At 41.8% G+C, this 14677-nt stretch overlaps 1 protein-coding gene across 5 annotated transcripts in view; it reads right to left on the bottom strand.

Moving 5' to 3' along the window:
- CNTN5 (contactin 5) overlaps positions 1 to 14677 on the bottom strand; it is a 982104-nt gene that overhangs the window by 872184 nt on the left and 95243 nt on the right. The gene's annotated exons all lie outside the window — the stretch shown is intronic.

Raw genomic sequence — 14677 nt, 5'->3', positions numbered from 1 at the left:
GGGTCAAGGGAAACAGGAGGCATTTTGGACAAAATCTGCCCTTACACGATTAACAGCCATTTTTCTGACCAAACAAATACATTCAAGCAAACATCAAGCCAAACTCAGAGGCACTTTATACCCACCCCTTCTCGAACAGCCCTACTTACTTCATGGGGGAAAGAGGGCTAAATGAACGGAGTGAGTAACCCATCAGCGTGACCATTTTAGTTTATTCCAAATTTTGATTTAATCCTTTTGATATTATCCCTTACTATATGGCAATATCTATGCAACAAGCTAGATGATTGATTGACTTTGCGTCCCATTTAAACCTTAAAAGCATTTACTAGTTGGAATGCTAAACAAATTATACAATCAATGTTTGAAACAAGGCACTGTACCATTAGCATAAAACATGAGATTAAGGCAATTGTCAATTAAGCAATAAAATAGCTTGTGGGAAAAAAATACAGATTAGAAGGGGGAAAAAGACCCAATTTAATTTCCAAAACAACACAGCAAGCTATCAATGACAGTACACTCAGCCAATGCAACTCCAAATTTAGAAGCATTACAGCATTGTTACAAACTCAAATTGTTTGGCATTACTCTTAGAATATGATGCTGTTTCTTTCATTTTCTATGTGCTGCCTTTCCAAATTAACTCATCTCTCCGTATTGAATTCAAACCTGTACCCAAGATCTAGGAGTATTGTGATTGCTATTTTGTCATAATGGATGACCAGTATTCAAGCAGCAAGGATTAGGTTTCAGTGAGTAGTAAGGAAAAAAGCCTGAATATTTGTTTAGATTTTGAAGTGGATTTTGACTGGGTTTGTGACCCTTTTGATTTTGCTTTCCATAAGCATTCAAACACTCAATTTAAATGCACACATGTTAGTGGAAAGCAAATTTTAAACTCTAAGGCTCAAAATAGTTGTTGAAAGAAAATTTCTCATTGTATATTTGATTGCATAACTCACAGTTTGTGCTGTGTTTATTAGCTACCGCCATAGCATTGATTTTGTTCTCAGACTGGTTGATGTTTGTAGCTGATTAATCAAAATCTTTGGGCCAAAAGAAATCTGATGAGGTTCAATAAGGATAAGTGCAGGGTCCTGCACTTAGGACGGAAGAACCCAATGCACAGCTACAGACTAGGGACCGAATGGCTAGGCAGCAGTTCTGCGGAAAAGGACCTAGGGGTGACAGTGGACGAGAAGCTGGATATGAGTCAGCAGTGTGCCCTTGTTGCCAAGAAGGCCAATGGCATTTTGGGATGTATAAGTAGGGGCATAGCGAGCAGATCGAGGGACGTGATCGTTCCCCTCTATTCGACATTGGTGAGGCCTCATCTGGAGTACTGTGTCCAGTTTTGGGCCCCACACTTCAAGAAGGATGTGGATAAATTGGAGAGAGTCCAGCAAAGGGCAACAAAAATGATTAGGGGTCTGGAACACATGAGTTATGAGGAGAGGCTGAGGGAGCTGGGATTGTTTAGCCTGCAGAAGAGAAGAATGAGGGGGGATTTGATAGCTGCTTTCAACTACCTGAAAGGGGGTTCCAAAGAGGATGGCTCTAGACTGTTCTCAATGGTAGCAGATGACAGAACGAGGAGTAATGGTCTCAAGTTGCAGTGGGGGAGGTTTAGATTGGATATTAGGAAAAACTTTTTCACTAAGAGGGTGGTGAAACACTGGAATGCGTTACCTAGGGAGGTGGTAGAATCTCCTTCCTTAGAGGTTTTTAAGGTCAGGCTTGACAAAGCCCTGGCTGGGATGATTTAACTGGGAATTGGTCCTGCTTCGAGCAGGGGGTTGGACTAGATGACCTTCTGGGGTCCCTTCCAACCCTTATATTCTATGATTCTATGATTAATCTATTTATGATTTATGTAACTAGTTTATCTAAGGCCCTGAAGTTGCAGTTACATGTGTGTTTAGATTTAAGCTCATGCATGGTCTTATTGAAAGAAATGAGACTATTCACATACTTACACAGAATCAGGCTGTAAATTATAGTGTCCGATGATTTATATCTTATTTACATGATCAAAAGAGCAGAAATTGTCATCTACAAATATTTGCAATAAATTGTTAGCAAATAATCTTCAAACTGAGAATAATTCACTAGAGATTTTTTCGTAAAGATTACTAAATATGACAACTTTGAGATCTGTCTGCAGATTTGTGCCCACTAAAAAAGGATGAAATTAATCAAATTGTTTGTTCAGAACTAGTTGTTCAGATCTAATCACAATACATAAAGAAAACTTAAATATTGTCAGATAGCAAAAAATGTAAATTGTTCAATGCCGTGGAAAGTTTACTATGAAGCTAAGAGCATAAGACTTCTGATATGAGCCTTTAATTGAAAAAAAAAAAACCCTTAATCACAGCAGAAAGACTTTAAAAAAATTAACACACATTCATAGTCAAATTGCAGCTTTCGGAGTACATGATGGCTTATGAATGAAAAAGAATTCAAAATTGAGCTCCATCTTTTCTCTTGACTTGAGAAACTTTTATGGAGAAAAAGATTATTACTGAAATAGAAATTATTTTTAGTGCTATCTATAAATTATATGAACTGATATGAATTGCAGCATCATTTTTCATTTCAAATCCTGCAGGTGGATTAATGATACACGAGCTCTGTCATCGCCAGTGTTTCTTGAATCATTCCGCTAACGGAAATAAATAAAGACAGAACAATTCAATCAAAATGGCTATATGTATGACACAATTTAGACGCTTTTTGCAGCAATTCTGATTGGCATGCCAGGGAATATTATACAAAGGAGGGGTGCACCGAATTCATAATTTGTCAACTTTTAGGGCACATATAGCATATTTTAGGGGGGAAAATACACATAAATCCATATGAGTATTGTATGGCTAAGATTTCAAAGGCTGACTAGCAATTGTGGGTGCTTCAACTTTTGAGCATTCAACTTAAAGCACCTTAAAGGGATCTGATTTTTAAAGGGCAGATGCTCAGCATTTTCTGAAAATCAGGCCCTTTTAAGGTGTCTTAACTTAGGCAGCCAAATTCAATCACTTCTGAAAATGCTGACCATACACTGAATTTATATTGATACCGGGACTAGGTGGCAACGCAGTCAGTTAATGAAACTATTTCTTCCCTCTGAAGGCCTTGTTCTCTCTCTGAAACTGCAAGGGTAACAAAGCAATCTTGCCACAAGCACAGAAAAACAGCGAATGCTTTATGAGGCGCGGCAAACAGGTGAGGATAAAATAAGTACAGCGGCAAGTCTGAATCCAAACCCTAGGCCAGGGGTGGCCACCCTGTGGCTCCGGAGCCACATGTGGCTCTTCAGAAGTCAATATGCGGCTCCATGTATAGGAACCAACTCCAGAGCTGGAGCTACAGGAGCCAACTTTCCAATGTCACTGCTCAACCCCGGCTCTGCCCCCACTCCTTTCCACCCTCTCCCCTGAGCCTGCTATGCCCTCACTCCTCCCCGTCCCCTGCTGAGCCTCCTGCACGCCTCGAAACAGCTGATCCAGAGGTGCAGGGAGGGAGGGAGAGGCACTGATCGGCGAGGCTGCTGGCGGGCGGGAGGCACTGGGAGCAGTGGGGGGAGCTAATGGTGGGCTGCTGACGTATTACTGTGGCTCTTTGGCAATGTACATTGGTAAATTCTGGCTCCTTCTCAGACTCAGGTTGGCCACCCCTGCCCTAGGTCATTCTGATTTCCTGCAGAAAGTAGCTACACCACCACTTCTGAATCTATCTCTGAAGCTCCAGCACTCAGCATTAGAATCAGGGTACATGCATACTTATGATCTGATTAGCATAATGGCAAACTTCTTGTCCTTCAACATTAGAGCCGCTTGAAAGGGCAAATTTACCAGTCAGCCAGTGAAGCCTGGAACTGGTGTCTGGGTAGTTTAATCAGAAAGCTAGAAAACAGCCAGCCACGTTGCAGATCAGTTGTGCCCAAACTTTTCCTGTCATGCCCCCCCGTTACCAGTAATGGAATCTGTCTGCACCCCCCTCTATTACTGCACACCCACGGCTTGCTCTGCAAAGGAGCTTGGGCTGCAGGCAGAGCTGGGTTCAGAACTGGGGATGGAGGAGGAGCTGGTCTGGGGACAGAGAGGGAATGAGGGCAAAGCTGGACTGGGGGCAGAGCAGGGGGTAGAGCGGAGCTGCAGCTGGGGCTGGAGCTGGGCTGGAGGTGGAAAGGAACTGTGGCTGGGGACGGAGCTGGACTTGGGGCAGAGCAGGGCTCGGTGGCAGCCCTTCCTCATCCCCTGTGGGAGCTGGACCTGGCCCCTCTGTGCACCCTCCAAGCGTTCTTCCGTTCCCCACTGTTTGGGGAGCACTGTTGTAGATGCTTAAGAAAAAATATCAGTGGGCCAGGTTCTGCATGGGTGCACAGCTGGGAGAAGCGCACAAGGAGCTTTACTTCATTTGAGCAGGCTGCGTAATAGGAAGGCTAAATTGCAGTCCCAATGCTCAGGGGAGTACAGGAAATATTACCTCCTTATTGCACAAGGGTCGTCCCTTGCCCTACAGTGGAGGAGGCAGATTCACGACCCCAGCTTCCCACACACCAGCCTGAATGGCAGGATTGCATCAGAGGGAATAAACTATACTCCCATGAAGTAACGTAGCAGTGAGTGTGCTGAGATGCTTCTGTTACTGTTATTCCGTGAGTGGTGAGACTCTGCTTTAGCTCTTACTAGATTATTTCTTAAAGGCATAGCACAAAACATCATCATAATTAAACAAACAACCTTATGATGGAGAAAGAAATGTCTACCATTTGTCTACCATCCTGTAAAGTAGGAACTTCAGATATTACAGTGCTAAATGCCAAAGAAATGTCTATAAATAAAAGAATAGTCTCATTTCACCCACTTTATTGTGTCCATAGAAAGTGACTGAAACTTTATTGTGCAATTCTGCTTCACACTAACTATACTAATACACTGCACACTACATTTTGTTGTGTATAAGGGGCTGATTCTGCCATCCTTACTGTGAAAGTAATTCGAGTGGGCCTACTCATGGATTCAGGTGCTATCTACTCAGTAAGAGTGGCAGAATCTGGGTAATTTCATTTGTTCCACCATCAGTGTATGGAATGATACCTGAATAATATCTTGCTTTCACACGGTATCTCGCTATATTTTTAACAAAACCTGAATAACTGCTTAGGCACAAGGATCAATAAGTTTTCTATCCTGCTTGATAAACTATATCATTAAAAACAGTCCATCAAGTAGACAGCCCAATATAATGGGTGTACTGTCAAGTTATATTTTCTAGGCAATTTCACTGCCTTTCTTCAGATTTGGATATCTGATATTGATTGGAGTGCATTTAAAGTAAATAAAGGAATGCAACGTGTGTACTACACCACAATATATACTTTATTCTACATCTGATCCAAAACATTTCATATGGAATGAAAAGAATCCAAAAGGCAGATAAAACCTCTTCTTTAAGAGTTTAGCTATATAAAGATGTGTTATCTAAGCACTGTGTTTACATGCCGGTTTCTGATTATACGTTGATTATTTGTGCTTATTCAGTTCTAAAGCAATTTCCCAATAAACAAACCTATGGGATGAACAGAAAAGACACAGCCATTTAGTAAAAGAAAAAAGAAAGTGCATGCGAGCAAGAACTGGCGCTAACTTGGATCACCGAGTTCATTACTCATGGGATGTATACATTTATGAACCCACAGAGAAGGCAGGGACTTATGGCTAGATCCAATGTGACCATGGCTAAGTCTGTTTTTCAAATACTGCTATTTTCTAACATTTAGCTTTTGAGGGCTGAACTGTTCTATATCCACTAAGCTACACCAATTTTTAACACCTGCAGGGATTTACAAGTGTTAAAGTAGCTACCAGAGAATTTACTTTTCCCCCCGATTGAAATAAAACCAATGTTGTTGTTTTTTTAACCTACAACGTAAGCAATTTAATATAATGGCTACAGAATTCAAACATAGCTTTTAGCCTTTCCCCACTGAACACTATATGCATCCAATGCTTCATGAAAGTGATGCTTAATGTATTTTATAGTGCATACAGTATCTAGAAGTTGAGACAACAAAAATAAGACCAACATTTTCTACTCTGAATGCCTAAATTTGGATTGTTATATCCACTATATTTGCTATGTAAATGTAAGTAAGTGGCCTGATTTTCAGGCATGCTGAGCACCCACAAACCCAATGAAGTTAATGGGAGCTTCAGTACCTTAGACTTAGGTGCCTCATTGTGAATTTAGGGGCCGAACTTCAGATACGCAAGTTCAAATATGTTGCATTTAGTCAGTTTCATGTTTCTTCTGAATAATCAGTTAGTAAGCTTCCCCACTAGTTTATTTGGGTTTTCCACACCTTGAAAGGGGCAGAAAACAATGTTTAAAATAGGAAAATACAATTGTAATATCACAAACCATATTAGGGGGACACAAGAGCAGGTAGAATAGTAGACCCTCCTTTTAACTTTTTTTTTCTATATTCACTATATTTTGAGTTGGCCATGTTTTTTTAGGTATTTTGCATGCAGTGATCCACTGACAATGGAAGAGCAAAAGGCTAAATTTAGCCCTCAGTTTCACCATGTAAATTGTAAATGTAGCTTAATGTCTCTGAAATCGACACAAATTGTGGGAGCTCAGGGCCTTGGAAAAGCAGGACACATTTTGAGGTGCTTAAGTATCTCACATCAGACAATCACATACGATGGTAGGTGGGAAGGTTAATTATTCAACTATGGCACCTATCCCCCACTAACAAATCTTCTTTGAGCAGGATAACGAGGCAATCTTCAAATCTTTTGATCAGGGCGACCTGGCTTGACAGAGCTGCATTTTCACCATATTTTGAAAACCCCGGTGACTCTCCTAGAGATTATGATATATCCCTTACAGATTCCAGAGGATTGGGAAAAAAATACATACTAGATCAAGGCAAATTCTGATTAATTGCTGGTGTGATTCCGTGGAAGTCATTGGAGTTATAACAGTAGAAAATTTGCACTGCACTGTCTCAATACTCTAATTGTGGTATAATGCCCCCCCCCCCCCATTGACTTCCTCACTGAGTGATACTGTAAGGTTAAACACAGCAAGGGAGATATTGAAATAGTGGCTTGAAATATGTTTCTTTCTTTTTTTTTATTTTTTTTTGTTGATTTCATAACCCCAAGCTCTATATTTTGCTATATATTAAATGTTCTGAACACAAGACCTCTTAGCCTAGGCTAATTTTCTGATCATGGGTGCATTTTTATTGGTTCATTACCCAGCACAACATAATTCACATCAGGAAGGGTCAAAAATGAATGGTGTGAGTGTGGTATGGGAAGAAAAAGAGAATTTCTTCAACAGAAATTACCATATCTGCCTTGGAAATCAATTAGGCTATGTCTACACTGCCCGCCGGATTGGTGGGTAGTGATCGATCTATTGGGGATCGATTTATCGCGTCTAGTGTAGATGCGATAAATCGATCCCCGATCGCTCTGCTGTCGACTCCGGAACTCCACCAGGGTGAGAGGCGGAAGCGGAGTTGACGGAGGAGCGGCGGCCATCGATCCTGCGCCGCGAGGATGTGAAGTAAGTGATTCTAAGTCGATCTAAGATACATCGACTTCAGCTACGCTATTCTCGTAGCTGAAGTTGCGTATCTTAGATCGATCCCCCACCCCAATAATGTAGACCAGGCCTTAGAGAGGCAAGGTGGGTGAGGTAATGTCTTTTGTTGGACCAACTTCTACTGGTCAGAGAGACAAGCTACACAGGGCTCTTCTTCCTCTCTGGGAAATGTAGAGTGTCACAACTAAATACCAGGTGGAACCGATTGTTTAGCATAAGTACTTAATACACATTCTAAGAGACCATTCAAGATGAAGTGGCACATTAACATCTCGACAATCATAGGAAAAAAAAGGGGGGGTTAGTGGGTTACAGAATGTTGTAATAAGCCATAAATCCAGTGACTTTATTAAGACCATTATTTTTAGTGTCTAGCAAAGCTACACTCTCAGGCTTGTCTTTTGAAGGTGTTATGCAGGTTTCCACTGAGGTTGAGGACTGAGAGGTCAAATATGAAGTGATTATTTTGGGAAGTATTTGCCCATGGGTTCTTTGTTTGTTTTATAATTTGTCTCTGTGAGTTCATTTGAGAGCATAGTAATTGTCTGGTTTCACCCACATAGTTGTTATTGGGGCACTTAATGCACTGGATGAGGTACACCATGTATTGTGATAGGCATGTGGAGGACCAATGGATCTTGAAAGTAAGTTGTGGGGGGTTCTGATCACTGTAGCTGTGGAGATATGTCTGTCCATTTTGCAGGGTGTGGTGCCGCTTTGAATTGGTGGGTCGTGGTCTATGGGGAGCTTGCTTCTGATGATGAGTAGACAAAGCTTCTAGCAAGATCACCAATAAAGCCTGGGCGCAACTCTCTCCTGCAGAGCCAAATTACAATTAGTTCTCTTGACTGATTCAATTTACCATACCCAACACTGCCTTTTAATTGTGTGAAGTGTAAAGTACCATGAAGCAGTGGTCACTGAACATTATATATATATATATATATATATAATGCACTTCTTCCAGCTGTGGCGCCTAGTCTTTCATAACATAAAGAGTTCAAACTTTCACATGATTAGTGGAGTTTTAGACCATATGTTGTCAAACTCTAATGTTGCCTGTCTTAACTTTCTGTGTCAATCTCATTATCACTTGAAACAAACATAGTCTCTTGCCTTCTGCAAAGAGAAGATGAGAAGACTACAGCTTTCCATCAAGGCCTGGTTTGTTCTTAATTAGACTGCAGCATTGCCAAATGGTTTCTTATTCGCAACTCTCTTTTTTCCTGTTGCATCAGTCTTCCAACTTTTACTCTGTTTCCTAAAGTTTCCTTATCATCAGTTTGAAGCATACAACAAAGTTCTTATAGTCAAAAGGAGAATCCTCACCAGAAGGAAGATTTTGTTTTTTAAAAAAATCAGCTGTGCCACTATACAGTGTTTGAATTTCTTGCTACAAGTTCTCACTGTAAGACAGTCACAATTTCACGAACAGCTTAGCAGTGCACTGAGTGCACCCTTAGCAGTGCAGCCCTCTTTGTAGGTTGAAAGTATTTGCAGGAAGGCTTAGGAAGTGGAGATGGAGAGAACCCCCACCCCTCCCAAACCAGTTGCCCTGCCTCTACTTTCCCCTCTCTCCTCCCCTCCTCCATTAGGTTTTTGTTTGCGTTCTACAAGCATACTTGTTTTTGTTCACTGCTTTCTCTTCTCCGTTCTTATTTTGTTTTCTTTCTTGTTTTATTCATCTCAATATGTTAAGCCCAAACCACTTCACAAGCAAGGTCAGTTCCATCTGAACAGGTCACAGACCTGCATAACTTTGCTAAGTGTTTTCCCCTGTAGGAAATATAGCAGCTTTCAAAGTTGCTGATGTTCATGCACTAAACAGCTGAACAATTCTGGCTGATAAACTGTTTTTTTCTTAACGTGCTTGTCTAGAATAGAGGCCTTAGGTCATGCTAATTCAAACCCTGACATCCTGAAAATTGTAAGTTACCATTAATCAGGCGAAACTGGGAATTCAGGATATTGTGACAAATGAATTAGTTGGGTAGAATCTCCTCAAGACTCACTGAGCAATTATACTCTTTTTATTTTCAGGAAGAAACATCCCTCAGCTGTAAATTTTATACAGAACTTACAAATTTTGAAAAAAAGTGATTATTGCAAAAATACTGTGTAATGCAGGAATATTTTAATAAAAAATATCTAGACCAGATTATTTAGCATATGGGCTCAATGTATCTTTGAGTCTTGTTCACATAGCAGTTTAATCAGAAAACATACAGTATTAGCTTCAAGACTCCCAGTTTGTATTATAACTTTCCTTGCTCTGAAGCTCAAACAGGTTCTGAAGTAAAATTAAATTCAAAATTATATGAAATCATTGAAAGGTCTGTTTTATGGTACATTCAAATGAAAGCTTCAAGGGGATGTTCCAAAACTACAAGAGATGAAGCACATTCTTGGAAAAGTATGTGTTTGTTTTCAGATATTTCAAAAGTGCCAAAGGAACTTAAGATCTTATGTCCTGTTGACTTTCAATGATAGTTTGAAGGCCCAAACTGTTAAAGGTATTTAGGCATTGCTCGTATCAGTATTGCAAGGCCTAACTGACTTAGGAGCCTAAGCTCATTTTCAAAAGTCTAAGGGTATGTCTACAGTGCAAGTGAAGGTGTGACTTTAGCGGATATGGGCATATCCATGGGTAACAATCAGGGATTTCCTCTTCATCCACCCTGAATTTCCCGCCCCCCGTTCCCAGTTTTGTGAGCTAGTTACATGCAGTGTTACCAATTTAGCAATTGTTTGAAAATTTGAATTGAAATTGAAACATTAATACACACTTTAAAAGCATATAATATGCATGATAAAATACATGTATCTGAAAAAATATAATAGATTTGAAAAGTATGAATATAGACTAGCTTCCTTATACAGCTGTTGTTTTTTATGACAATGTCAGGGCATTCATTTTGGTGATGTTGGCCAACCTAATAATTTCAAATTATGATTTGTAAGCAAAGTCTAAATGAGCTCTCCCTGATAGCTAGTGATGAGCTGGGGGCTGGGGGGGAAGGCTTCAGGACCAGATTGTATTTACATTCACACCTAATCTACCTAGGTATCCAGCAAACAGAGCTGTGTTGCCCAAGTGATAGATTTTGTCTGGGATTGGGTTACAAATCACTTGAATGCGGGGGGGGAGAGGGGGAATGAAATGTTGTTATTCTTATTGTATGAGTAAAGGGCAGTAGAACTGTACTTAGCCTGTGCTGATTGAGGGCATCAAGAGAGAGGGTAGGGACAGGTGTTTTGCTTGATGGTCTGCCTGAGTCACAAATACTATTTGACCTGCCCGTCTCCACTGTTTAAAGACAGAGCTGATTAGGCTCCACAGATAGTTTTTTGTTTTGGTAAGTGACCACTACAGCTGAAATCACTGAGAATCAGGTCTAAGTGCTTAGACCCGCTGTGGGACAGTGTTTCTGTGGATGAGATGGCCCAGAGATGGCAGTGAGGTTCGCCTACTGAGAGCTCAGCTGAAATCACTGAGAGTTGGGTGGAACCTCAAGAGACCACCTCGCAGAGGTCACAGTGGCAGGTGGCAGCAGAAGGTGACGGCGCAGGGCCATGGGCAACAGAGCGATGGAGTGAATGGTGGCACAACAACCAACAGTGGCCAGAGCGAACATGAGCAGCTGGAGGAACGAGCAAGGTGCCTTCTTGCCCTCCCACCTGGGAGGTGAACTCATGTGAAAGCACCTCTGAGCTCTGAGTCTCCGCTGACCCAGGACAACGCCGGTGAGCGTTAATGAGGCTGTTAAGAATGCTGGAGACACAACAGAGTTCATGCGAACAAACATGGCCGCGGCCTCCTACTGTCTATTTAGGCAAGAGATGCCGCACACTACAAACTGGAGGCCAGTGTTAAGTGCATCATCACTTGTTCATCCTGAAGTTGAATGCTGGTTCTGAACAAGACCACCATATGCTCACTAGCTTTCTGCAAGAAACTCAACTGACTGGCTAGATGCATGTGGTGCAACAGTGAAAGACTCCACAGTTGAAAAAGTGAAGAACTCTCTCACCACATTAAAAAAAATTGCATACATGGCTGATGAATGCACCGATGCAAATGGGCATCAAGTATTAAGTCATTGTGTACGTTATCTTGATGTCAGTAGTAGGCCAGTAGATAAATTTCTAGATGTTCAAGTTATAGAAGACACATCGGCTGCATCTGTGAAAACCCACATCTTAGAAGAAAGTTAAATGCTTGTCAATTTGACCCCAAACAGATGGCTGCTTGTGCATTTGATGGAGCTGAAAACTTCTCTGGAAGACATGGTGGAGTACAAGCTTTGCTCAGAGAAAAGTGTAACCCTAATTTCTCCTATACACACTGCAGAGGCCAGCTACTCCAACTAGTGCTAGTATGAGCTGCAGACTCTTCAAAAGATATTAAAAATCTATAAATGTAATGTCTTTGTTGTATTCTTCTTTCACCAAGAGTCCAAAAAGACTGAATATCTTGGAAAATATAGAAGTGTAGTGAGGTGGTTGCCCCACTCCATGAGAAAAAGGGCTGGAACAGGCCAGAGAGGCTGCTCAGAGCAGCAGCCAATCAGCAAAGGCCTGTGGAGAGCCAGTGAGGTAGTACCTGGACAGAGCAGTCCTGGGCAGGCTCAGGGGAGCAGAAGAGAGCTCCGGCCCAGTTACGTGCAAGGCTGCGGCTCCTGCTAAAAAAGGGTTGAGAAGGTGCACGGGGCCAAAGAGGAAGTAGCCCAGGGAAGATAGGCGGACAAGAGGGGAAAGAAGGAGAGCAGAGAGAGGCTGCCACTAGAAGGTCCTTGGGTCGGGACCCAGAGTAGCGGGTGGGCCTGGGTTCCCCCCTTCCTCCCTTACACTGCACCTGGCCACAGAGAAGTGGGGCTGAGACAGACTGCAACCTGCTCCTGAAGTGAGGGACTGGACTTTGGGGTTGTGGTTGGCCACTGAGGCAGGTGCAAGCTGAAGGACTGCTGTTAACCACCCTCCCGGAAGGGGGTGAGACTGGAGTAGTGGGCACTGCTGGAGGGCAGTGTCCTGAAGAGTATGCTGCCAAGCGGGGAGCCACGCGGGTCCCAAACCAGCAGAGCAGACGATGGGTGAGACACCACGCGCTGAGGGTGCTCCGCAGCTGACAAGAGATAATTCCCAGAGCAACCAGCGAGAGGTGCCATGGTGGTGAGTCCTGACTCCATCACAAGAAGGTACACTCGGACTGAAGTTCAAATTAGTCCAATTAGTCCAACCTGGGAAAACCCTCTGGCTTTCTCATGAGCGATCCTTGGCTGTTGTCTTAAAATTACTCCAGCCATTATTGCTGGCTTTGGAAAGTATCTACCAAGATGGGATGGATCTAAGTAGTGAGGCTGGTGGATTATTTTTGCTACTACATTCAGAGAAGACTATTGCCATTCTCTCTCTTGTAAGCCTACTGTTGAAACCACTTGGGTCATTAAACAATGCCATCCAGGCATCTGCTACAACAGTAGCAGATCTTTGTCCAGCAATAGAAGCTACATTGGATCAATCAGAGAGCTATCCATTGAAAAAATACTGGAAGAAGAAAAGACTCCCGTCCAGAAGTTGACTTATGAAGGCATTTATATTGAATCCATAAGTGAAGAGGACAAGAAGTGTTTGTTAAGTACACAGACTTGATTCTTAAAAATAAACTACAGCAACTTCCAGATTCTACTCTACGTAGCTTTTACAGATCCCTATCCTATAAAACACCGACAGTTGAGTGGAGTGAGGCACTACCAGCAATGGGGCTGCCATGTGCTCAGGACAAAACAGAGTGGAATATCATACGACGAATGAATGAAGATTTGATTTCAACTTCTTTTTTATCATCACTCATGCCTCAAACAGATCTTTGTGCTATGTTTCCTGGGATGAAAGAAGTAGGAATTCATCTCTTGCTACTCCCAGTCACAACAGCTACAGTTGAGCGTTCTTTTTCATCATTGAATACAATTTTGTGTTCTGAAAGATGTCGCCTTCTGCCTGATCATGTGAATGAACTAATGAGTATATCAATTGAAGGAATGGAAGTACCAGACACACGAGAAGCCACCAAAGATGAACGCATTGCATTCAAGAAGTTAATTAACAGAGTTGTGCAAAATTATAACAAGAAACCAAGAAGGATGTAGATGTAGTGCTTCATAGAAGGCTTGAGTAGCCAACTTTAATTTGTGTGATGGTTTTAAAACATGAGTTAAATCTAATAAAATAGTCATGAAACATTATTCAGTTTTTACTATGGTGCCATACAGCCCACCTTCACCCTCATGGTCTCACCCCTCATCGGCCCTAACCCCGCCCCTGTAAATCGAAACACCCCCCGCCATTTCAATTCCTGGGGAAAACACTGGTAACAATAGTAGTGTAGACATAGTGGAATGGGAAAGAAACCAGCCTACTTACCCTGGTTCCCTGGAGCCCATGCTGCCACATCTACACTGCTATTGTTATGCATATTAGCTAGATTAAAGCAAGAATACAGATATGCCTACTTGCTGTAAAATCTCACTCTCACTTGCTGTGTAGACATAGCCCAAGTCTCAGTGAAAGGCACTGGGTCTTAGCCTCCTAAGTCAGTTAGGCTCTTTTGAAAATTTTACCCATAAGTTCTTTAACAGATATTTATGTGTGGGCCTATCACAATCATAAAAAGGTAAGTAGGGTAGGTTTATATATTTACATTTGTCATAGGAACTTATATGGCACCCAATATCATAGTATTTGAGCACCACACAATCTTTCACATATTTCTTCTCACAAAACCCCTGTGATGTAAGGAAGTGTTGTTAAAGTAAATTTTCCCATAAATACAGATGGGGAGTGGAGGCACAGAGAGGCTAATTGACATAGACCTCCTAAATCCCAGACAAGCATGCTATGCATTGGATCATTGTCTAATACAGATTTATTTAATCAAGTCCAGACCTTGTCTACTATTTGTTATTAGTCCATGTTTTGTTCAGAATCAAGCATTGTGCTAATCACACATGTGCCTTAGGCCTAGTTTGCAGATTTCAGGACTTCCTGT

This window comes from Caretta caretta, chromosome 1, assembly GCF_965140235.1.
Source record: "Caretta caretta isolate rCarCar2 chromosome 1, rCarCar1.hap1, whole genome shotgun sequence".
Classification (NCBI taxonomy): Eukaryota; Metazoa; Chordata; order Testudines; family Cheloniidae; genus Caretta; species Caretta caretta.
The sequence above is the reverse complement of the archived record's forward strand: the minus strand, read 5'-3'. Positions and strand labels throughout refer to the sequence as shown.